This window comes from Helianthus annuus, chromosome 9 (assembly GCF_002127325.2).
Source record: "Helianthus annuus cultivar XRQ/B chromosome 9, HanXRQr2.0-SUNRISE, whole genome shotgun sequence".
Classification (NCBI taxonomy): Eukaryota; Viridiplantae; Streptophyta; class Magnoliopsida; order Asterales; family Asteraceae; genus Helianthus; species Helianthus annuus.
This window is the reverse complement of record NC_035441.2, coordinates 5,715,635-5,735,970: the sequence shown is the minus strand read 5'-3', so window position 1 is coordinate 5,735,970 and position 20,336 is coordinate 5,715,635. Positions and strand designations below refer to the sequence as shown.

At 37.1% G+C, this 20,336-nt stretch overlaps 1 long non-coding RNA gene across 1 annotated transcript; it reads left to right on the top strand.

Moving 5' to 3' along the window:
* Window positions 1–4,793: 4,793 nt before the first annotated feature.
* On the top strand, window positions 4,794–5,665 carry LOC110879224. The gene is made up of 2 exons (XR_002558566.2): window positions 4,794–5,061; window positions 5,166–5,665. It is a non-coding gene; the product is annotated as an uncharacterized LOC110879224 (long non-coding RNA).
* The last annotated feature ends 14,671 nt before the right edge of the window (window positions 5,666–20,336 follow it).

The window sequence follows — 20,336 nt, the reverse complement described above, 5'->3', positions numbered from 1 at the left end:
AAGTAATTTTATTATAGTTTAGGAGTTTTGGGGGGCGTTTAACGGGGTGATATCATTTAAACAAGCATTTTTGTTGTTTTGGCGTTTTTATTATATATGGCGTTTTTATTATATAACAATTAACTGAAAAGGAAAATAAAAAAAACGAATACATAAACAATTGATCTTCCAAATCTTCATTGTCACCAGTCTCTTTCTTCTTTTTTGAATCATGTTAATTGGCTGGTTCGACTTTCGTATGATTCACTTTGTTTTTTTTTTTTCAAGTAGTTTTTTGTGTGGCTGTTTGGAAGCACACAGTCTGACATTAGCATCTTTTTCTTGAAGATTTGTCCATCTCATGCAGCAAAATGTTATTGAGTTTAGACCCTTCAGCCAACAATCTTGAATTTTTACAATCAACGATGTTTGATTTTTTAACTTTTTTGGCGTTTTACCGATAAAAAGAACGCCACGAAATAAGATCACCTTAAACCTCAAATTTTGATCATGCTAAAATCAATAATGTTTTGTTGTATGAGATGGACAACATTGTTAATCCTCGGTTAAGAAAGGTAACTGACAATGTTATCCACCCCATACAACTAAACTTTATTGACAACAAAACTCAATAATGTTTTTATATGTTTTGGCGTTATAAATTGGATGGAAGTTGATGATAAGTCAATAAGATTTTACTCAATGAAATGGACAATATCCTCACTTAAGGATTTTGTCTATTTCATTGAGTGAAATCTTACTAACAGCCAAACTAAATTTCAAAAAAACATTTTGGGTTAGAAGATATTTGATGTTTGAGTTTTTTGGCGTTCTAAGGCGAATGGGATATATCAAATATGGCGTTTGGGTTTTTGTGTGTGTTTTTAATTGAAGGTCTGAGATGTTGTATATATAGGCTTTTTTTGGCGGTTTTTTTAGGCGGAATTTTACTATAATTAAGTTTGGCGTTTTATATCTAATGGTGTTTTACTTAGAATGGTCTGTGATTTTTGTTTTTGGCGTTTTATTTCATGAGATGGCGTTTTGTGTGGAGAAGTCAAAAGACCCTTTTACCCTTAATGAAGCGCGTCCACGTAATAAAATTGATGTTATTTACGAAAACGCCACCGCGCCAATCTAGTCCACAGATTGTTTTAATCGGACGATCGATAAGCGTTCTCACCGTTCTCACACTTTCTACCGTTTTCTCTAAATCCCGGCCCTATATATATATATATATATATATAGGAGAAGGATCCGTTAGGAACTACCCTTTATTGCGAGAACCGTGAGAAACAATGTGAACACAACCAAAAATATCTAAAAATAGCTAAAAAACACAGAATTTTTTTTAATATTTTTTTATAAAAAATCACTACTTTTAGTAGCCAAAAAAGAATTTTAAAAGAATTCTTTAAAAAAAAAAATTTGGCTACTAAAAGTAACGATTTTAATGTAAAAAATATTAAAAAAAATTGTGTGTTTTTTTTTTTATTTTTTTTTATTTTTTTTGATTTTTTAGGTTTTATTGGGGGTTTAGTTTTTAGCATTTTAGCTTGGGGTGGGGGAGGGGGGTTTAGGTTTTTTTTTTTTTAGGGGGGGTTAGTTTTTAGCATTTAGCTTGGGGGGGGGGGGGGGTTAGGTTTTTTTTTGGGGGGGGGTGGGGTGGGGGGTTTAGGTTTTTTTTTGGGGGGGGGTGAGGGTTAGGTTTTTTTAGCTATTTTAGGTTGTGTTCACATTGGTTCTCGCAATAAAGGTGGTTCTCGCATGAACCTTACCCTATATATATATATATATATAGGGTTGAGATCATTTCAGTACTCTATATAGTTACAGAACTTGCAGAACTCATGTGAACCCTTAGATCATTTCATCAATGGTTCAAAACAATAATGGCATTTGTATAATTATTTTCACATTAATATGTACAAAAGGGCTTTTTAGGAAAATGATTTTTTTCCAAATTTCTCTCCACATCTTTTCTCACTGGTTAACCAACCATTTCCATATTTTTCTCTTTCTCAAATCAATTAATATCTATTCATGATTTCTTCGCTTACCTCAAATATTATTCCCAAATTATAGTAGTTTCTTCTGAATCATGCTTGTTTTGTAAAAGTTAATTAATTTTGTGTTTTCATTTACTACATGTATGTAAATAATTTAACTACACATATGTATGACAATTACATATATGTGAAAAAAGATAAGGGTATAACTAAAATTAATAGAAAATTTAATGAGTTATCATTAAATAGGTCTAGTGTATTACTGTAAAAAGGGTGAATTCGGAAAACACCATGACACATCATGTTTTTCCCTCCTCAATTATCAATATACCATGTTTTATTAATTCCTTTTCTTTTCTTAATGCATTGGTTTTTGTATAAATAATATTAACCTACACATATTAAAATATGTAGTGTACTGTACGCCAGTTACACATGTAAATAAAAAGTTACATATATATATGTAAATGCATAGATATATCAGTTACATTTGCATGATAGATATATTTAAAATTTGGATATAACACATGTAAATAGGAAAAATACATATATGTAATAAGATAATTACATATGTGTAAATGTTATATACATAAATGTGCACATATGTAACTTGGGGTAAGGTTATTGTAAAAAAGACGAAAAGTGTGAGAAAGGTAAGAAAGAATCTTAGCCATTAGATCTAAATTAATTGAAAATGGTAAACAAGTAATTTTATCATATAACTGATAGATATATTTAAAATTTGGATATAACACATGTAAATAGGAAAAATACATATATGTAATAAGATAATTACATATGTGTAAATGTTATATACATAAATGTGCACATATGTAACTTGGGGTAAGGTTATTGTAATAAAGACCAAAAGTGTGAGAAAGGTAAGAAAGAATCTCAGCCATTAGATCTAAATTAATTGAAAAGGGTAAACAGGTAATTTTATCATTAATTCAATTAATTAAAAACTTCCCATAACCGCCACCTTAATTATAGGAAGTATATAACACCATTCAGTAAGTATATAACACCATTCACCAAGTATATAACACCATTCAGCATTCAGCAAGTATATAACATCATTCAGCAAGTATATAACACCATTCATTGACTAAACATCTGATCGAAACATATTTTTTTCTCTATATAAGTATAGCAATATGGTACTCATATTAAAGATAAAAAACGCTCGTTATTATGGTGTAATTTTTTAAAAAAAAAAGTTACGTATAAAAAGTTATTGACGTTTAAAAAAGACGGGAGGAAGTTACATGTGCATTACCTAATTTCTAGTGAGTTTAAAAGACTATATTGCCCTTACATATTTCAAATCAGTCCAAATTAATGAAAATATTTTACAATTTGGTCCCTATTGATCTCAACCATTAGATCAAAAGATCTAATGGCTGAGATTCTTTCTTACCCTTCAATTATACATATTAAAAATAAAGAATTGCGTATGAGTAACCGGATGAATCATAGTTATACATATGTAAACAATCAATTACATACATGCAAAGAATTACATACATGCAAATTGTATATAAGTCGATCACACCTATGTATAAAATAAAAAGGAACTACACATGCTGTAAAAAAGAATCCACTTGTGATAATGGCGTAACTTCATATGTGAAATAGTGAGAAAATGATAAGAGACTAATGAATAAAGTGATTGAATTTAATCCACTTTATTTAGGTGTAAATGTGAGAAAAAAAGGAACTAATTCAAACTCCATATCATAATAATTGACTTTGATTGATATACGTATTTTATTTTCTTTAGATTTGAATGTGAGAAAAAAGTGGAAGGTTAAACTAAACATGAGTGGCTGTAAAGAGTTCTGCAGATTCTATAATTTTTTTCGGAGTAAAATGCACAGATAGTCCCTGTGGTTTGGTAAAATTTCACCTTTAGTCCCCAACATTTCAAAATTACATGTATGCTCCTTGTAGTTTGCTCGGTTGCTACACGGATAGTCCCTAAAGTGGATGGACGTTAGTTTTCTAAGTTAAGTGGATGTGAAATGACAAAATTACCCTTTGTCATTAAAAAAACAATATATTAAACATTAAAACACCCCACCCCATCCACTCACCCTCTTCCTCTTCCCCCGCCCCACCCCCACCCACCCACTGTCCATCTTCGACATCACTGCCACTTCTGCCCACCTCCACCCGAGCCACCCACCGTTTATCCCACCTAATTTAGTCTCCAGTCACGTGGATAAAGATGATTCCCCCAATTTCTCTTTAGATCTGGATGATTCCCTTTGACTTTCAACCTAATACAAGATGTACTAGAGGCTGCAAATGTTTTGATTTATTTATATCATCATCCACTAGCTTGTAGAGATTAGCAATTGTGATATCAATTGATGTCAGCCACAATCAAGGATGAAAAAGAAAACGTGGTGGCAGAAGAAAGAAACGCACCCTTTCTTTTATAATTTACACCTACATGCAGAAGTGGCGGTGGGTGGGAGGTGGTGCTGCTGGTGGTGGGGAGGATGAGGGAGAGGGTGGGTGGTGGTGGGGTGTTTTAATATTTAATATATTGTTTTTTTAATGATAAGGGTAGTTTTGTAATTTCACGTTCACCTAACTGAGAATTCTAATGTCCATCCACTTCAGGGACTATCCGTGTAACAACCGAGCAAACCACAAGGAGCATACATGTAATTTTGAAAAGTTGGGGACTAAAGGTGAAACTTTACCAAACCACAGAGACTATCCGTGCATTTTACTCTTTTTTTTGGTTCTGAAATGATCTTGATCCTATATATATTATTATATATATCAAACCATAACATGGGTTTGCGCCAGGGCATTTTTTGTCTTCTTCACATTGACCACCAACCTTTTCCATTTTACCTCTTGCCACTCTTGCCTCTAGAATTTTCCCAGGCCTATAATTGGCATCACTATCATCAGGGAAACGCACACAACAAGCAGACCCCCCTCTCTCTCTCGTGTCTTGACCGGCGACCGGAGATCGGAGCTCCGGCGAATCGACGCTGGTTATGGTTGACGGCGACGGTGGTGCCTCGGAACTCCGGAAGCCGTGATGTATACGGTAAGTGTCGTTTCTATTTAAGCCTCGGGAAGTTTTGTTTGTTTTACATAAAACTGATTTTGGGGTTTTTGCTAATTGTGGTGGTCGCCGATGACTGGGTGGAGTCCGGTGACGGCGGAGAGTCGCCGGCGACAGTGGCGACAGGGCAGTGGTGGTGGCTGTGCTAACAGGCCACTCCATCTCAGATACGTTCGGCTCAGTCAAGTCCGGCCTAGATTCAGGCGACAGGGTTCAACTCGGTTTGGTTCGGTTTAGGTTTTTGTTAGACACGGATTCGAGGTGGTAAAACTACCATCTTTATTTTCTGATCCAAAGCCCTATGGTTTGGGCAGTTAATTTATCACATACCAAAAAACCAGAGGTTTGGGTGTGGTAATGTGGATGTGTGAGAGGGTTCACGAGATGGACAGAGGCAAAAGATACAGGCATACAAAACTTGATATCTTTTCTTAGTATAAAGCACATTGCTCTATATAAAAAAACAAAAGTGAGCTTTTTTATATTATTTTTTATTTTTTATACAACTAAGTGCGTACGATACAAATTGAGGTAAATTTGTTTTAGAGTTTCTCGATCGATATAAAAACATGTACGTTAATATCTGTTTAGGCATGTCTCTTATGGTTTCTGTATCGAGCACCATTTGTATCGAACTGAACCGAACCGAAACGAAATGATACTAGCCGAAAGCCCACGCAACGCGTGGCGGATTTTTCTAGTTATAATTAAATAATACATTCCATCAAACCTTAATCCATTTGTTTAAAGTTCTTAGGCAACAACTACATCAAAAAACTAATATAAAGAACGGGCTCCACAAAAGTAAAAAATGACTAACATAGAAAAACGCGAAAAATGAATACTAAAAATGCCTTATTATCCATTCCCTAAGGGGACGGTCACCATGGGGTGTAAGTGATGATATTTGAAAGTTAAGGGGCTTAGATGTAAGTTGATGCTTAAATTAGATGTTAATTGAATTTAAGTGTTTTTAAGGGTATTGCGATGTTCCAGGTCCATAACTAGCTTCGTGTTGTCAAAAATAATGTTTACTAGTTCATACTTTATGTCTAGTTAGTGTTGGGAGCTTGTTCGGAGCTTGTTTTGTTAAAAGATCGCTACAAGATTAAGTTATGTAACGTGTATGGTATGATGTGTTTATGCCCCAAGATGATACTTTCAAGGTTTTTCATGTGGTTTATGATGTTTAACATCATTTTTGGATCTAGTATAAACTACCGATTGCTGAATTTTGCGGACAGATTGTTATTTATGGTTCGAATCGTACACTTTTAAATTTAGTGTATTTTCCGGAAAGCATTGATGAACATCCTTGTTTTCCCACTTGGGATTTAGTATATTTTTTATGTCCGACTCACGTCTAGGTCCTACATCTATCGTCTGAGTGTACCGGAGCCGTGCTGACACAGCTAGTCTAACCGGTAAGTTTACTAGTTGTTTCAGTGCATGGCTTGAATTGTTTCTGAAATGCAAAAAATAAAATGAATGACATGCATGATCAAGATGTATTATGTGATATTTCTAAATGTATGGATTGCAAACATGTTTTATTGACGTTTAATGTAACACCTCGAAAACGGGTTTGGTAATCAAACCCCGTTAATACTAAAATACGGGTAAAGTACCGTTAGTGGTAAAAGTAACCCGGTAAATATTAGGATTTAAATAAATAATCCTAATATTAACTACAACGTGAATAAAAGCTTTTAAGGAAATGAGTTTATAAGAGGCCCGAATTAACGGGACTTAAATTAAATCAAGCCATAATTTTCCCGAATTCACCAAGTAGCTAGGAATATTAACCTAGTTAAAAAGGTGTCTTAAAACAATGAAGAAAACATGGGTAATAACCCTTTTTAAAAGTTACAAACTAGAGGGGCTAAAAATGGAAGATTCGAAACTTATTTATTAAAAACAAAACACTACCCACACACTAGTGTGTGTGTGCGTGTATACGATCAGGAGCAGAGCTCCCCATGGAGCAAACCCTAGTTCATCACAAAATCAACAAATTGAAGCTCAATGCAAACCCCAAATCAATGCATGAACACATATAAATGATCACCTAGTCGTGGGGTTCACAAGGTATGTTGAAGTTTATGATTTGGTGATACTTTGAGATTATGATGAACAATCATAATCAAAATTATGGAATGAATGTTGAATCTATGAGTGTTATTGTGATGAAATTTTCGTTTAGAAACAAACACTAGTTGAAAACTTGATGAATTGTTGTCAAAACTAGGGATTTGATAATTACCCTATTATGTGTTAAGTGGGTTTTATGATAATATGAAGAACACTCAGATTAGAATGTTAAATTGATGAATATTAATGTTATGATATAAGTTCTAGATGTAGTTTATGAACACTAGACATAGGGGTTTGATTTTTGATGTAAATCTTGGTGAAAATAACTAGTTATGAACTAGTTAGTAAATATGTAAAATTATGCACATTAGGTGTTTGTTAAAATGCCTAAACGAGAACTAAAGTGTTGAAATTTGGGGTGAAACGCGTATTTGAATGATATGCCAACTATGCGTAATATGAAGTGACAAGGGTTCTAAACATCATGTCGAATTAGACTCAATTGTGTAAACTGTGTGATTGAAAGTAATTAACTTTTGATAAGTTAATCTAACCAATGATGAAGTCGAATGGTAGTTTCGACATAAAGAATAAGTAGGGTGGAATGGTCACGATTGTTAATGACTAGTCTAACCATCTTGTAAATGTTGACAATAGTTTGACGCCTAACGAGCTAGGTGGAGGCTTAGGAAAGAAGCGGTCAAACGAATCAAGCACGAGAAGAAAAGCGTATTCGGGATGCGAGGTAAGTGAAACTTACACACTTATGTAGAATACTTGTTTATTTTATACGTTATAAATGCGATAACGATAACATGAAAATATTGATTTCCATTAAGAATATCTTGTAGTGTAATCTAATAATCAGGAAAAGGGTAAAAATGGAAATTAGTCAAGTGTTGACTAATGTAAATCGAAGTTAAAAGGATACCCATGGCGTAAGCCGAAATGGGTTGAATTTGTGAGAAAAGGATTTAAGAGAAAAAGGATTTGGTAATAAAATCCGGGATGGGATGGATGTATGAATTGGAAATCAAAAACCATGTTTTTGATTAAATAGGTAACGTTTGGCATATAGGCCAAACGGGTCGAATGGTGGTGATAACACCATTTGACAATATCGACTAATGTGGTTGTCAAGTCTTATCTTAACAGTAGCGATTAGCAAATCGGATAATTGCGTCGCCATAGATTGTGTGATAATTAAAGCGAGGTATTAATCGGGTCTATTTGTTGACCCGGGCCAGGCACGCTTATATGACTTTATAGTTAAAAGTGCAAGTAAGGTCGAATATTGTAGGACCGTGTTTCGTGACCGAAACCGTGATTCTTGTGAGATTGGTTCAAGACGGGAGAGATTAGAGACGGATAAAAGTACTTACTTGTATAGATTTGAAACATAACAAAGCAAGTCGGCCTGATTAACAAGCTAACCGAACCATACCAAAGGAGTACACATCCGGGGAGAGACCAAGTGGTGATCTCTCCCTGGTGAGGTCTCAAACCTCCTAAAATCTCCAAGTGTTTGAAATGGCAAGGGTTTTCTATTTATAGTCACACCCCTTGTCTTGCAAACATACACGGTCAACCGAATAACCCTCTCGTTTGACCACTTCAAACTAGCGGGTCTATACACGTTCGATAGACCGTTTCACTAACTATTACAAATTCAGCGTAAAATAAAACTAATCTATTCGACAAGCATCGGACACAAAATCTGCATCAACAAATTCCCCCTTGTCCGTTGCTGTCGAATGCTGAAAATGCAACTACAATCGATCTTCAGTCAAGTATTCATCTTCTCTGTGTTACCAAAATTCCCCCTTGACCGATGATCCAGGTAAGTAGTATCTTGATGCTCCGTGTATAATATTTCCCCCTTAAAGTACGCGTATCCGTGTTGGGTGTTGTGCAATTTCCTCAATTGACCGATCTTCCGCTGATCTTCCAATACTCCAACCGGCATTTGATAAGGGTTCCAATCTTTAAGAACTGCATCAAGTCTTGATCTTCAAGCATACTACATTGATAGAGATTTCTGGTGAACTGTCTTCTGTAAACCGTCATTGTGGAATCGACAAAGTAATGCACTTTAATCTTCAGCATCAACACTCAGGAAAGTCAGCTAGACCAAGTGTATCCCTTGCAAGCTCAACCAGCATGCTTAGTTGATATACATCCAGATCTCATTGTCTCGCCTTTGTGAAGTTGACCACGTAATGCACTACGGATCTTCAGCATCAGTACTCAAGAAGTCAGCTAGACCAAGTACATCGTTTGCAAACTCAACGAATTGAGTTACCCCCAGATCCCTGTAAAATCCCAAAGAAACATCAAACCCAAAACCGAATCCTGCAGGTCTTTAGTCTTGAACTATCAGCTTTCATAAAGATTCCCCAGGTCTTCAGTGAACAGCGCTTTTGTAACTACTGTAGACTTTAGAAACCTGTATTTTTCGGTGCAAAACCCTTCACGCTGGCTGGAGAATTAATTAAAATCCTCAAATATGTGTATGTGCAAAACATTCCACGCCGAACCATTTGTATCACTAGAAAATCACAAACTCTACCACCTGTGATTGCGTTCAGAAATTTACCGAAGAAATTCAACATTTGAAAAAATTTTATCCCCCCATTTCTTTGGTAAAATCTCTAAACCATAACAGATTCTCTCCACTTCAAAGAAACTGTCATCAATTTCATAGAACAAATTCTCTCCACTGAGTAGAATTTATCTTCAAATGTTCACCAATTCCCTCCACAGAGCGGAACTGTCGTCAATCTTCACTGAACAGATTATCTCCACTGAGTAGAATCTTTCAAACATTCTCGGTTTTTCTAAAAATCACGAAATCAATTTTCTTCTTTGCATATTCTAGTTGATAATGAAAGTCCCCTAGCCCCGTAGGATCCGACTTGTATCCCCCCAAAGTTCTGCTAACACCTAATCTGAAAACTTCCATCATAGGCATAACTCTTCGACTTTGTGAACTCGTTAGGACCTGTCTTGGCTCTCTAGGTTCCTCCAATCGTTACCAAATGCGAGAATATGACAATAAACAAAATTCTTTCGAGCATGTACGAACACCGATAATCAATCATAAACATTGACGTGCGGAAGTGAACATACCGTTTTGTTTTTGGCCCATAATAGTCGCGTCACCATTTTTGACATTTGCATCGGTAACCATGACTACCCCACATTTTTCAAAAAAAAATCATCATTTGTTTTCATCATCCAAAACTGATCTGGCGTGCTCCCGAACTCATACTCTAAACTTGAAATTCTTGTCCCACCAACAAAACATATACCCAAAGTTGTTCATCATAAATCCATATCGTCACCCATCAACAAGTATGAAACCCCAACTTTGTTTTATATTAGCAAACACATTTCATATTCTTGGCCCAATTGAGTTTAGGATATTAATTCCATTGGATGACTCAATCAGATTTAATCCAATATTAAATTCCTCAAAAATAGTGCATCACACTTGTGAATTAAATTTCAACGTATGAACCAAGAATAAATAATTGCTTTTACTTTTAAGCACTTTATTAATCAGTTGCTTACCACACTTGGATTTTAGAGAATTGAAAGCCAATTTTCTAAATGATGGGCCCCGTAACACAAAAGAGATCCATCCAAGCATCTTTTATTCCAAACAAGTTGGCCCACCACTAAAATTTTCAATTACACAGACGGCCCACAATGTAACAGACCCATGTAAGCTGCCAAACCCTAGTCAACAACGTACAACCAGACACAAAACATCTCTAAACCTGGCCACAAATATGTTCCAGCCGTCACCCACTTCCATGTCTCTCTCTCTCATGATAATGGACAACAACAATACCAAACAGCCACTGCCCCATCTTCGATGAAACCCCAAACCTCTTTCTGTTCGATACACCCTCCAAACTTCAAATCAAAAACCAGAAGTCTGTCTCTCTCTGCGATATAAGAAGAACAAACAAGACAAACTTCTTCGATTGTTAACAGCAACCAACATCTGTATCTACTCTCTTTCTGCGATTCAACCGTAACCCCTGTTTCAGAATAGATCGACGAAACAGGTTATGCGACGAAACTGATGTTGATGTTGGCGACGAAACAGATGTCTGGTTGAAATCGACGAAACAATAGGGGATTTTGACGAAACTGGAATGTGTGACTGGTCGACGAAACAGGAATACTATGTTTCGCCGAAGGATTTTGTTTCGTCAAGGGTAGTGATGTTTCGTCGGAAACCCTAAAAATTTTTAACAGCCGCCACCATTTCTTCAAGAACACAGCCTCTGTTAACTTTGCAGATCTGACGAAAATCCTTAAAAACATGATATTTGATGATGAAAACTTGTTGATTTCGGTGTGAAACATAAAACCCAACACTTTGTACGGTCCGACTCAGCTCAGATCCGTATATTTGGTCTCGAATCTGGGTTTTCTTCATTTTCACCATTTTTATATCTTGAACAAAAAGCACAAAAATCACAAATCTAGAGCACATGTGACTTAGTAAACGGTTAGATTTACTAAATCGGGCACCATGACTCTGATACCAATTGTAGGACCGTGTTTCGTGACCAAAACCGTGATTCTTGTGAGATTGGTTCAAGACGGGAGAGATTAGAGATGGATAAAAGTACTTACTTGTATAGATTTGAAACATAACAAAGCAAGTTGGCCCGATTAACAAGCTAACCGAACCATACCAAAGGAGTACACATCCGGGGAGAGACCAAGTGGTGATCTCCCCCTAGTGAGGTCTCAAACCTCCTAAAATCTCCAAGTGTTTGAAATGGCAAGGGTTTTCTATTTATAGTCACACCCCTTGTCTTGCAAACACACACGGTCAACCGAATAACCCTCTCGTTTGACCACTTCAAACGAGCGGGTCTATACACGTTCGATAGGCCATTTCACTAACTATTACAAATTCAGCGTAAAATAAAACTAATCTATTCGACAAACTTCGGACACAAAATCTGCATCAACAAATATTTAGTGAAGTCTTTCATCGCAAAAATGAAGGATTAAAAATGACCATAAAGCCCTTGATGGGTAAACCGGGTAAAACAACCTTTAGAGGTTGTTTAGAAATTATTATTATTATGATTTTATAATGTTAGTGCATTTATGTCTATAGCCTTCGTCAATCCGAGCCGTAGCGAGAAACAGAAGTAAACAAGATTTATATTGTAATATTAGAGATAGATAGTTAAATAGGCAAAGTGGCATAATTGTAATAATGAGAAACCTCATTAAAAGCCAAGGGCTATAAATAGGAGACTTTATGTTAGATTAAAAACTTTTGCTCATTTGTGTCACACCCCGACCACGTAGAACATACAAAACGTGGCGGAAACGTCGGGGAGTGTTGTAACAGAATCAATTGTTTCAAATCCATGGCAAATGAAGTTTCGTTTTATAAATCAAACATGAAGGTTTACATTGTCTAAACAAGAATCAAAGTGTACATAACATAAATTAACTAGTTCTTGTCTCGTTTTAAGTCACTAAGGCACAGGTCCGCCTAAGTATGTCTTGATAAGTCCTATGCATCATCTCCTGAAAACACATGTGAAAATAGGTACGTCAGCATAAAAATGCCTGTGAGATACATTGGTTTTGTGAAAACGGAATTCATGACTTGAGTTTGAGAAAATGTTTAGTCATGAACCTCGTATTTTGCTTTGTCTTGTAAATCATTTGAAAAACGGTAAGATCAAATGATATGTATAAATAAGAGAACAATGCATGGTTAACTGAATAACCATGTAAAAAGAGTTTGTATAAGATTTGTTGTTTGTAAATCAATGTCTTGTGAAAAGCGTGTTATTTGTATAAAATGTTCTATGTTTCAAATTGAAATGATTCAAATAACGCTACGATAGGTAATACCATACAAACACTTATATATAGGAAGTACCAGCGGCGTATCCACCATGCTTGTATCATATTACACATGCCTCGTTACTTAAATCACTTACTCAAACCAAACCATCAAGATGAAATGTTTAACAACAGTAGAAATGTTCATGTATAGTCAAATGTCTATTGTCAAATGTAATCCATGTCAACGGATACAACTGGTTTACACGGTTCAATGGTTACAGACGGTTGATGAAATTGAAGGGTTAAGACGGTTCACATAGTCAAATGGTTACAACGGTTCAAAATGTAGTGTAATGTGTTCATATGCTGGATGAGCATATGCAACAGTAATGCAATGTGAAACAATGTACTACGTATGCACACAATGGGCGTACGTAGCATGAAATGTATTGTAGAGTACAACGGTTCAAAATGTAGTGTAATGTGTTCATATGCTGGATGAGCATATGCAACAGTAATGCAATGTGCAACAATGTACTAAGTATGCACACAATGGGCATACATAGCATGTGATGTAAAACGATGTACTAAGTACGCACACAATGGGCATACATAGCATGTGATGTAAAACGATGTACTAAGTATGCACACAATGGGCATACATAGCATGTGATGTAAAACGATGTACTAAGCACGCACACAATGGGCATACATAGCATGAAAATGTAATGTAAAGTGTTGTGCTAAGTATGCACATGATGGACATACATAGCATAAACACAATGAAATCATGTACTATATATGTACTATTGAACATAGCAAGTATATGATGTGAAAACAGGAAAGCATGAAAGTAACAGATAGGCACATGTTTTTCACCCCAAAACAGTTTAGAAAACAGTAAAAGAGGGGTTCAATGTACTCACCTGAGATTGCTTTGGAGTTCTCGTGTAATAAACAAACAATGCTAGATCACGGAATATCAAACGGCACCTAATAGGTAGCTATGTTAATATACCGGACCAAAATCGGAAGGATCGGATAGTATGCGGGTTCGTAAACCAAACGAGTATGGAGACTCGTGTAATATGGCTTAACAAAGCCTACATACTAAAATGAAACTTAACCTAAGTGCCTACGGCCCATCACGACCCGTTTAGGTAGCTTATGCTACTCTAACGCGTCGTTCGCGTAGAACGCGTTCGGAACGCCTAACATCGCGACCACAAGGTATAACCTCGGAAGGTTATAGCTATGGTCACCTAATGTGTTTGGTCGGATCCTAATGATCGACCAAATGGGTCGGGTTCGAAAGTATAAGCGATGGTTTAGATCGCTTACCTTACGACCCTATGTAAGCACTAAACTAAAAGTGACGAGCTAAGCATGTTAGAACATGCTTAACTAAGTTTAGAAAACAGGTTTGGCATCAAAGCAAACGGCTTTGATGCTCACGAGTAGTTTGGTTACAAAATATGCAAGAATGCACATTTTGGCCGAAACTACGACTCGTCACTGAGCCTAGTTAACGTGGTGATCAGTAGGTATAGTCACTACGGACTATAACCATCGTGATCACGCTCACGTTATGAAGTTCCATGAACTTCGCATCGACCATAAGCTGGTCAATGCAGAAAGTCAACAAAACGTTGACTTTCGGACTCGAAAAGCGATAAAAGAGCGAAAGAAGACTTACGGAAGGTCCCCGAGTGCTAATCTAGATCAAATAGCTCAGGTATGGAACAATGGTTCCAACTTAGAGCCTTAAGATCAGATTTTGTGGGTTTTTGGAACAAAGGGGGGGTATTTATAGGAAAAGTGGAACCATTAGGATCGTTTATCGAATATCGTGTCGCGATCTCGAGCGTACACTTGTCAAATTCTTGTGGTAAGTCAGAACTTGGCCCTTGGCTCCTGATTGGGTGAAAGGGCATTGCCCCTTGATCGAACGAAAGGCCAAACTGCATTAAATGCAAAGATTTTTCTGTCTGACAGTCTCACGCGCCCCGCGTAAGGATTTGGTAAATCCTTACGCGCCCCGCCTAAGGTTCCCAGATCAGAATTTACAATTTTGGTCCCTGCACTTCAGAAACACGTATTTTGGCCCATTTTTGGCACGTTTAAGCCCCGTTAACCTCATTTCAAGGCTCTAAGATGAAGTTAAAGTGTAGAGGACATTAAATATGCTCAAAAATATTCCGGATGTCGGTTCGTTTGGCCGTACGATTGCGATGTTCGCTTAATTACGACGGAATGCGCATAAGCGCGAAAGACGATCCAAATGACGCGACGAACGGATTTTTCTCATGCCCAACACTAAGGCATAATATAAGGATGCTTACATAAATTTTTGGATGTCCGGATGTATTCAGAACGTAAGTTATGCGCGAAAGTGCAAACTTGTGCACTTTTTGACACTTTTAGTCCCTGAATGATCCAAAAGTTTGTTTTAGCATACCAAACACCTCAAAGCCTATTTCTAAGCTATGTAGAGGATATTTAGGGTATGTTTAACTTATGAACATGTTCCGGAATGTTCGTTACAGTTCAAATTGGCATACTTTCGCAGTTTGTCAAGTTTAGTCCCTGTAAGCGAATTAACTTGTTTTTGCTATACCCAAGCCTTCAAAACTTATTTCTAAGTTATGTAAAGGTTATTTAAGGTATGTTGAGTATATGTTGATGTTCCGGAGTATTTGTCGCATTAAACTGAGTACGTTTACGCACCAGTTTGCGTATAATGCTCTAGAAAGCAATGTAGAGTTTGAAATTGAACAATAATTGATATGTGCAAAACATACACATATTTATACAAGATCCCAAGTATGAAATACAATATTTCATCGGCTTGGTATTTGTTTGATGGTCGCGGTGACACAGGTGTCACAGTCTCCCCTACTTTAGGAAATTTCGTCCCGAAATTTATTCGTAGGAGTCTATTTGTGAATTTGCCAAATAACCACCAATGATATGTAAGGCAATATCTTGTCATTTCCTTAACGGTCATTCTTCCGAAACGAAAATGAACAGACGGGTCATTTTCAATGGTTGCTTCATCAGAATTGGAAATGAAGGATTACACAACGGATATTCATTTCCTCAACGGAAAATCTTCAGAAACGAAAATGAACAAACGGGGTCATCTTCAACGGTTGCTTCCTTAGAGTTGGAAATGAAGTATTACACAACGGATATTCATTTCCTCAACGGATAATCTTCAGAAACGAAAATGAACAAACGGGGTCATCTTCAACGGTTGCTTCCTCAGAGTTGGAAATGAAGTATTACACAACGGATATTCATTTCCTCAACGGATAATCTTCAGAAACGAAAATGAACTAACGGAGTCATCTTCAACGGTTGCTTCCTCAGAGTTGGAAATGAAGGATTACACAACGGATATTCATTTCCTCAACGGATAAATCTTCAGAAACGAAAATGAGCTAACGGAGTCATCTTCAACGGTTGCTTCCTCAGAGTTGGAAATGAAGGATTACACAACGGATATTCATTCCCTCAACGGATAATCTTCAGAAATGAAAATGAACAAACGGGGTCATCTTCAACGGGTATTCTTCAGATTTGGAAATGAAGGATAAACGGATATTCATTTCCTCAACGGATAAATCTTCAGAACGAAAATGAACAAACGGAGTCATTTTCCTCGACGGGTATTCTTCAGATTTGGAAATGAAGGATAAACGGATATTCATTTCCTCAACGGATATTCTTCAGAAGTGAAAAATGAATAGCTAGTTCATTTTTCCTCAACGGATGCTTCATCAGAATTGGAAATGAATAGGGTTAACTCTAGACACATGACAGAACTTGCTGTGATTTCTGTGCACTAAATTCCATAATTATGTATGCATCCATAATTACGTAATCCCTTGCACAGTCCGCACAGTTTGTTTTGTAATGTTTTGGGGAAGGATATCAAACTTGTGACGAGGGTAGGGTGACTAGACTTCCATCGGTTCCTTTTAATTAGATCGACAGGGGATCCTCTTGGTTAGGCTACCAAGGAGTCCTTTCAGCTATATCATCACATGATATCCCTAACCAGATTTTTGGATGAATCTGTTTAGCTAGACCACTCAAGGGGTCTAATTATGAAGTAGTACTTTATAATCCGAGGGACTTAACTATAACATAGAAGTCCATTGAGGATTTTAAGTAATACCTTTGGGCATCCTACTATGAATCTCTTGTACACGGATATGTAAGATTCTACGAAGATTTGGATAACATAATTTGGATCACACAACAATACATAAGGAAACACATAAGCACATAGTCACATAATTGTTTAATTTGATCATAATTTGTTATTAACTTGTTATCGATTGAATACGGATATGGAAACCTGTCGACGGATCTCAATGTTCACTGGAATCTATCTGAGAAGATAGAAAGATCTCCCAAAATTCGATTTTTGATTACAAGGAATCACCACATTCGAATGAAGGTATACAACAATTAAAGACTTACGGGAAATTCCTAGGTACCCTATTAAGGATTTATAGTGGTACCTTGGGTATTCGTCTTGTGTTGTAACCTGCGCCTTGTACTTCGTTTCCTTAGAATAAACGGGTACTTAGGAATTCCGTGGAAGACGCAAGCGATTATAGAATGGGAGAATTTTGGGGGTAGTTTGTTCTTCAAGGAATACGGTTCCATGATTGTCGGTATTGCAAGGGATATGTCGTTTATACATGCAACCATAGAAATACATTGCAATATAAATGAAAGATTTATTTATAAACAACGATATCAACTGTTCCTTGGATCTTGACAACAAAAGAAACTTAATACATAAGACATGATTATTTCTAAACGATGTTGTCTTCTAGTCAGTCGGGTGATCATCCTTGTGCTGGATTTGCATTAGCAAGCTTTGGGCAATTTCTTCGGAAATGACCCATCTCGCCACAGTTGAAACAAGAACCTGGTAGGAAACGACCTTGAGCGGGATTGTGGCCAGCTTGGTTTGGTGCAGCTGCAGCTGGGCAGATTCTTGTTGTATGGCCTATGAGCCCACAAGTTTGGCATTTGCGGCACTGTATATTGGCGTGATGATGGAGGCTACATTGGTTGCACAAGGGTGCAGTTCCATTGTATGGTTTTCTAGCAGGGGGTTGAGCTGGTTGGTTGGGGACGTCTTGACCATTGTGAGCGACCACGGCGAAGTTCTGAGAAGCCTTTCGCTTCCTTGACTTCTTAGGAGATTCAGTCTGTTCATCCATGGTCTTTGATTCCTCGATTGGGTTCGATTCCTCGGCCGATTTCTTGTCACCCTTTCGAAAAAGTTCATGCTTTCTGATCTGCGATTCAGTCAAGGTTGCAGATAGCTCAATGGCCTGACGGAGTGTGGTAGGGTTGCTACCAGTGACAATGTCTTGTACCGAGTCAGGCAGGCCGTCGATGTACCTTTCGATAGCCTTGTCGAGTGGGGCGACCATAGTCGGGCAAAGTAGACTCAACTCCTCAAACCTATCAGTATATGCCCTGTGTTCGCCACTATCTTGTTTCAAATCATCAAACTCCTTCTCCAACGCTCGTTGTTCATGACGAGGACAAAACTCTCTCATCATAAGAGCTCTCAGTTCAGCCCATGTTTGTGCTAGAGCAACATCTGCACCACGGTCTCTCATTACCCCGTTCCACCATGTAAGAGCCCTCTTCTGAAACACACTCGAAGAAAACTCGACCTTGCGATTTTCCGGACACTGCACGTGGCGAAAGGTATTCTCGATGCTCTCGAACCATTGGAGTAGCCCAGTTGCTCCCTCAGAACCACTAAACTTGAGTGGTTTAGCTGAGTTAAAGTTCTTGAAATTGCATGTACCATTGTTGTTGTTGTTGGCTTGGTTCCATTGAGCAAAGAGATTTGGGAATTGAGCAGCCATCTGCTGCGCAATAATTTCTGCCAGCTCGGCAGTTGCTATCTGGTGTTCGCGTCGAGGAGGCATTCTAAAAGAGGAAAACATGAAAGGAAACAAATAAAATGGTATTGGGTAAGAATAGGATGTTACAATCACTGACCATAATCACGGTTGATGGTCACTTGTTTGAATCATGAAGCAAACAAACAACACCAAGGCTGAATCAAAGCAAATAGATCCTCATAGTGTATCGCGAAGACATGCTCGCCTATAAGTGGACACTCACCCCGAGAGTTCCCAGGTAAGAGTGACTGGTCCGATTATGTGGATTTGTATGAACACTCTAACCTTAGACAGAAAACCCAGGGTACAGGCATTCACCCTTCCAGTTCGCACGTGTTCACACTAGTTAGGACCCAAAACTTTGACGGGAGTTTTGAAAATTCAAAGGGGTTCAAAACCTAGTAATCAATCATCCTAGAACAGATGATTGGTTTTCAAAGCGGTTTTGAAATTTATGTTCTTGTTGTGGTCGTCGCCTAAGGATAGGTGACGGTATTGTTTTACGACTAAACGCAAGTAAACTCGCGTTAGGTTCCTAGGAAGGTTATAGACTAGGTCAAAGCATTACTAATAACCTAATTCCCTATAACCATTGGCTCTGATACCATCTTTTCTGTCACACCCCGACCACGTAGAACATACAAAACGTGGCGGAAACGTCGGGGAGTGTTGTAACAGAATCAATTGTTTCAAATCCATGGCAAATGAAGTTTCGTTTTATAAATCAAACATGAAGGTTTACATTGTCTAAACAAGAATCAAAGTGTACATAACATAAATTAACTAGTTCTTGTCTCGTTTTAAGTCACTAAGGCACAGGTCCGCCTAAGTATGTCTTGATAAGTCCTATGCATCATCTCCTGAAAACACATGTGAAAATAGGTACGTCAGCATAAAAATGCCTGTGAGATACATTGGTTTTGTGAAAACGGAATTCATGACTTGAGTTTGAGAAAATGTTTAGTCATGAACCTCGTATTTTGCTTTGTCTTGTAAATCATTTGAAAAACGGTAAGATCAAATGATATGTATAAATAAGAGAACAATGCATGGTTAACTGAATAACCATGTAAAAAGAGTTTGTATAAGATTTGTTGTTTGTAAATCAATGTCTTGTGAAAAGCGTGTTATTTGTATAAAATGTTCTATGTTTCAAATTGAAATGATTCAAATAACGCTACGATAGGTAATACCATACAAACACTTATATATAGGAAGTACCAGCGGCGTATCCACCATGCTTGTATCATATTACACATGCCTCGTTACTTAAATCACTTACTCAAACCAAACCATCAAGATGAAATGTTTAACAACAGTAGAAATGTTCATGTATAGTCAAATGTCTATTGTCAAATGTAATCCATGTCAACGGAT